The sequence below is a fragment of the Fragaria vesca genome, linkage group LG2 (genome assembly GCF_000184155.1).
Source record: "Fragaria vesca subsp. vesca linkage group LG2, FraVesHawaii_1.0, whole genome shotgun sequence".
NCBI classification, from domain to species: domain Eukaryota; kingdom Viridiplantae; phylum Streptophyta; class Magnoliopsida; order Rosales; family Rosaceae; genus Fragaria; species Fragaria vesca.
In genome coordinates, this window is record NC_020492.1 from 17,472,638 (window position 1) to 17,479,178 (window position 6,541).

The 6,541-nt window shown below is 35.5% G+C and overlaps 2 pseudogenes across 1 annotated transcript in view; one reads left to right on the forward strand and one right to left on the reverse strand.

Moving 5' to 3' along the window:
• Positions 1–1,016: 1,016 nt before the first annotated feature.
• Positions 1,017–1,529, reverse strand: LOC101302906 (annotated as a pseudogene).
• Positions 1,530–3,142: 1,613 nt separating this feature from the next.
• The window catches only part of LOC101311639, a 6,657-nt pseudogene continuing 3,258 nt past the window's right edge, over positions 3,143–6,541 (forward strand). The window contains exon 1 of the transcript XR_183992.1: positions 3,143–3,764. The product of XR_183992.1 is annotated as a benzyl alcohol O-benzoyltransferase-like (transcript). The remainder of the gene's footprint in view (positions 3,765–6,541) is intronic.

Here is a 6,541-nt window from a genome sequence, read left to right on the forward strand (position 1 = left end):
GCTATTATCTGATCCTCCTAGCCTTCCAAACGGTTTCTACAAACAAAAAAAAAAAAAAGGTGCGGCTATTGCCACCTTACTAACAACTTTGTTCAACCAACTTTCTCTTCTCATCCTATATTTTTTTGAGTTGGGCTGATTGGAAGAATTAGAGAGAAATTTTAAATACACACCCTTAATATCTTAATACACACCCCTTACTTAATACACCACCTATCAAGTTTTTCATTTCAGTATTATACTTAATACACATCCCAAACTGCCTAAAATGCCCTGAATTTATGAAATATTCCGTTATTTAATATAATTAATATATATTTACTATTTGGTACCTCTTTTTACATATTACTTCGTCTAATTTTTGCTAGAAATTTGTGGTTATCATCGTTCAATTTATAATCAAATGATTATTATTATATCCCAACTCCAAATCACCAATACAAGTTTTCAAAATTCACAAACTAGTACAAGTGTAGAAGTACAATAGCTATTAAACATAAATAGCTAGTTATTCGATAAAACATGTCATGATAAAAATGCAGTACTTGACAATATGATCTACAAGATCAAACTAAAGCTGATAAAGATATAGTATTTGACAATATGATCTGTAAGATCAAACTAAAGCTGATACGGATATAAAAAATAAAATAAAATAAAATTAAAAAAACAACCCAAATGAATTGTGGAGAAGAATTGAGGTTATGGGAGAAGACGTGTTTTCGACTATTTTAGGGTAGAAGACGTTGAAAAGAATACTTCTAGAGTGATTTTTTTTTTTAATAATAGATGTATGTTTTGGTCATTTAGCTTACCTATAAAATCTCAATAGAAACATAAAATAATAGGGATGTGTATTAAGAGATTAGGGGTGTGTATTTAAAATTTCTCTAGTTCTTGCCTAGTTTTTTTAATTGAAAAAGAAAAACACGGTTATCAAATCCTAATGGAGGAAAGCAGAGAAAAGGGGAGCAGAAAGGGAGTTTGCACTTTATGACTTCCTCCCCTGTTGCATTCTATGAATAATGAACAAGAATCGCAAAAGTGCCTGCTGCAATGGCCGGCATCAATCGATGTGCATCTTCTTCTTCACAAAACTTGGTGTACTTATAAAAATCCATCAAATTCTTCAGTTCTCCACTATCATTTATCTCGACTTTAATTATCCATCCCTTCTCATATGGGCTTGAGTTAACCAAACCAGGGGAGCTGTTAAGCTCTTCATTGACTTCAACCACTTTTCCCGACATAGGAGAGTAGACATCACTGGTTTCCTTGACACTTTCAACTGCTCCAAAACCTTCACCCTACTTCACAGCAACCCCGATCTCTGGCAACTCAACATACACAACATCACCTAAATGATCTTGAGCATGATCAGTTATGCCAATAGTTGCAGACTTTCCATCAACCTTCACCCACTCGTGAGAATTAGCATAGTTGAGATCCTTCACAACAGAAGCAAACCCTCTATAGGTCACTTGGATTCTGAGATATGAAGCAGCCCTTGAAGCCAATCTTGAAGCCATTTTTGAATGAATCCTTCCAAACACTACCTGCTTCTTGCCTACTTGGGTGTGCTCCCTAACTTAGATTTGAATCACGACACTGTCAAAAGTAACTAGGGGAGGGGCTGCAATGCCCTGTTGGTTGTCCGGGCCCCCTAACGGATTAGTCCTTGGGCTTAGGAAGTCTTTAGGATACCACGATCTTGAATTAAAAAACAAAAAACAAAAAATATTCATTACTGCCCCTTAATAAAACTTCAGCGATGGTGTGGTATGGTTCCGGCAAGGTCCGGTGGATTCCGGTAACATTTAGAAAAAAAAAAAAAAATATCAGGCAAGATTCCAGCGATCGGTGAGATTTTGGTGACCAGAGTCCTATGGCCAATGATTCCGGTAAAGTCTTCCCTCCCTCTCTTTCACTTTCTCTAAGCATGTATAAGGGTTAGGGATAAAAATGTCTTAAAAATATTATTTTATTATCATTTTAATAAATATTTACGTATTTGGGCACAAATAAGTTTTCATCTCTTTCAATTAGGTTAAAAATTTTATTCTCATTGGAATGGCTTTGGAAACCATATTTTTGCGTAAATGATCATTTTTCTAAATAATGATATTTGTCAAATAAAAATATAAGTAAAAATAATCCATCGATCACGTCTAATATTGCTGTTCTCACCATGGCGGCTTTTTTTTTTCCTTGCGTCATCCTCTATTATTTCTGGGAGAAATTTTAAATACATACCCCTAATCTCTTAATACACACCCTTACTATTTTATGTTTCTGTTGAGATTTTATAGGTAAGCTAAATGACCAAAACATACATCTATTATTAAAAAAAAAAAATACACGCTAGAAGTATTCTTTTCAACGTTTTCTACCCTAAAATTTTCGAAAACATGTCTTCTCCTCTAACCCTAATTCTTCTCCACAATTCATTTTGGTTGTCTTTTTTTTTTGTATCCGTATCAGCTTTAATTTGATCTTACAGATCATATTGTCAAGTACTGCATCTTTATCAGCTTTAGTTTGATCTTGCATATCATATTGTCAAATACTGCATCTTTATCATGACATGTTTTATCGAATAACTAGCTATCTATGTTTAATAGCTACTGTACTTCTACAGTTGTGCTCTTATGAATTTTGAAAACTTGTATTGGTGATTTAGAGTTGAGATATAACAATAATCATTTGATTATAAATTGAACGATGATAACCAAAAATTAGACGAAATAATATGTAAAAAGAGGTACCAAATAGTAAATATATATTAATTATATTAAATAACGGAATATTTCATAAATTAAGGGCATTTTAGACAGTCTGGGATGTGTATTAAGTATAATATTGAAATGAAAAACTTGATAGGTAGTGTATTAAGTAAGGAGTGTGTATTAAGATATTAAGGGTGTGTATTTAAAATTTCTCTATTTCTGGCTTTCTTTTGTCCTTTTTATATATGTAAAGTCAAACATGCATGTGTCATAGCTTTTCACATATTTCATAATAACTGACCCCAATCAAACATTAATCAAAAGAAGTTCACCCCCAACTAGCTACAGCTGCGAGTGCAATATTACTCTGATTGCAATTGGATGGCGATCGATATTCAAATTTAACAGAGAAGATTAGTTAGACAGCAATATCATATTCAGCTTCCCACTATTGAGAAAACACTTGCAGCAAGTGATGATCACCTTCCCTCTATATATGATTATATATAAATGAAAACTTTCCCAGTTCCCACTGCTACAACACCAAGGGTGACCAAGCAGGCAGGCAGCAAAAGAAAACTCTCAAGGTGAGAAAACATGGCAACCCCAACTACCTCCTTAGTGTTCAAAGTGCAAAGAAGGCAGCCAGAGCTCGTTCCACCGGCTAAGCCAACACCGCCAGAGCTCAAACATCTTTCTGATATCGATGACCAAGAAGGTTTTCGGTTTCAGATTCCTGGCATACAATTTTACCGCAGTGATCCCTCTATGGAAGGAAGGGACTGTGTGAAAGTGATTCGAGAGGCGATATCACAAGCACTGGTGTTTTACTACCCTTTTGCCGGTAGGCTTAGAGAGGGGCCTGGCCGGAGGCTTATGGTGGACTGTACCGGCGAGGATATTCTCTTCATTGAGGCCGATGCTGATGTTACGCTCAACCAATTTGGTAATATTCTTCAAACTCCCATTCCTTGCTTGGAGGAGCTTCTCTATAATGTTCCTGGATCCGATAGGGTTCTTAATTGCCCACTCTTGCTGATTCAGGTAAACCATTAACCATCCATCATATAGCTACCATAACAATATACTTGATTAATTTCCTCATATATATGTTAGTTTGACTAACCATCCAAGGTCTCCAATTCAAGAAAAAATTCATAAGCATGATTGTTAATAAACATGCAGTTGATTAACTTTTTAATTTCTCGCGCTGAACATGCAGTGAAGTTTCAAATTCTTATGCTACATATAGGATACGCTGTTCTGCTAGCTAGCTAGCCTATATTCTACCGCCGCTAAACATGTAACATGCTTTGCCAAAGAATATAGGAAATGAATAACATGCTTCAATTTGTACCACCAAAATGAAAATCTAAAATCTAAGAAGCCTTTGCAAGTCAAAGATAACCAAAACAGTTGCACGAAAAACGAAAAAAAATATAAAAAAATTAACATGAACATGCCTAGCTAGATAATTATGGTCATTGCTTTTAATTTCGATTAGTGTTTCTTCCAAATACTTGAATCGAGATGTAGTTCATTAATGCGCTCAATGCTAGCTCTTAATTTCGACCAGAGATTTCTAGTTGTAATTTTATTTATTTATTTTTTCTTAAAAAGTAAAAAAAAAAACAGAAACTATGCAGGTCTAAGATTCCCAAGAGTTCTACCTTAAGGCTTCGTTTGATTCACGGATTGTAGAGGTTGGGAAGGGAAAGTTGTTCCTTTCTTTGTTTGGTACGCCTAAGGAAAAGAAAAACTTTACTACAATATAGGAAAATCAATAATCTCCCTCATACTTTCCTAACATTAATTGCACATTAATTGCATCTTTCAAATATTAGTTTAATGCATCTTATTACCAAATTATCTGTAAAATTTTTAAATCTTGAATATTTTATATTTTAGTACTAAAGATATAATTGGTAAATTAATGTTATTTATTTTCCTATCATGCATAAACCAACGTTGGAAAGGAAAGTAAAATACATTTCCTAGTTACTTTCTCGACGTTCCCAAACACCTCGTATGAAAACTAGTGGGAAATTTACTTTCCTATGTACATAGGAAAGACCAAGGATCCAATTTTCTTTCCATCAACCAAACAAGGCCTAAAAAAAAAAGGAACAATGCCCATTAGCCTAATTTTAAGAATTTTATTCCTACCAACAAAATCAGATTTTAAAATTCCTAAGAACCAACTTAAACCGGAAAAATACAATTATACCCTTAATGATTTAAATAAACTACAATAGACCATTATAAGAGCAACAGAATGTCTATTTTGAAATAAATATTTATGACCGGATTCTCACAACGGATGCGGTTGACCGTGACTCCGGCAACCTTTGATTAGGATCTGACGACGTTGACTGGACTCCGGTGACCGTTGACCGGACTTCGGTGATTGGATGTCTATTAAGGGCAGTAGTGGTTTGTCACGAGGTCTATTAGGGGCAGTAGGGGGTTCGTCGGGGTGTCTATTGGGGGCAGTAGGAGGTCATGTCGGGGGTCTATTGAGGCAGTAATGGTTTCGTCGGGGGTCTATTGGGGGCAGTAGGGGGTCTATTAAGGGTAGTAATACCTCCTATTGCGGGCAATATGACCCTTGAACTTAACTGTATGTTTTAGTCACTTATAACAGGTCCCTGTTAGGGGCAGTATGCCCACCTATTGGGGTCAGTAGGAGGTCTTACTGAGTAGGACCTTCTACTAGAGGCAGTATGACCTCCTACTAGGGGTAATATGACCCTTGAACTTAACTGTGTGCTTCAGTTACTTATAACATGTCTCTATTGGAGGTAGTAGGACCTCTTATTGGGGTCAATAGGACCTGTTATTGGGGTCAGTAGGACCTCCGATCCTATTGGGGGCAGGACACATGAAAGATGGGATATTAAGATGTCTTCACATACACCCGAAAATGCATTTAGCCACACCAACACCATCTTTAGAGAAAAAATATGCATTTATCGGCTCAGATACTCAATGGAAGAAGAAAGTTATCGGAAAACAAAACATATACATACTTTAGAAAAACTATAGACATGACTACCACAAACACTTGCAACTATCAAATATGGCATTCCATTCATAAGAAAAAAAGCTCCAGCCAAAGAATTGTGACTAAATGCAGCTGCCACAATATTAAAAACCCAACTAATCATCAATTAAACTCAACAAATCACAACCAAAACTCAACAAATACATGACTCAATGTAAACCGTCCTACATGGATGCAATAAAGAAATGATTTATTGTTACCAATCACAACCAAAATATCCACATAAAGATTCCAAGTTAAGATCTGACAATCTAAGGATAATAATTGGTGAATGGGTGAAAAGACGGAGCTCCACTTCCAATTATGAAGCTACGTCAACAAAATCAAACAAGAATTGTCAAGCCTTTCTTCACCATGCTATCCAAATATCCAATACGTCATTGAGCGCTTAACATAAGCCAAAAATCTGCAGATACATGTAGCTAGAGGAAGACTTGATAAAAAAATTTGAACCACTTATGATAGCAAATAGGAAGCCAAATAGAGTGGATCGATATTGTTCTCGTACCTCATCGAAGAATCCAGATTATTTCCACTTAGGAGACGGAATACAATTCCGTAGCCTAAGTACTCTCTTAGGCGACGGAATAAATATTCCGTCGCCTAAGTGTTACTTAGGCTATGAAATTTTTGCTTAGGAGACGAAATTTTTTACTTAGGAGATGGAATTATTTAAAAAAAAAATTAAAAAAATATTAACCACTTAGGAGACGGAATGGTATTCCGTCTTCTAAGTACAGCTTAGGAGACG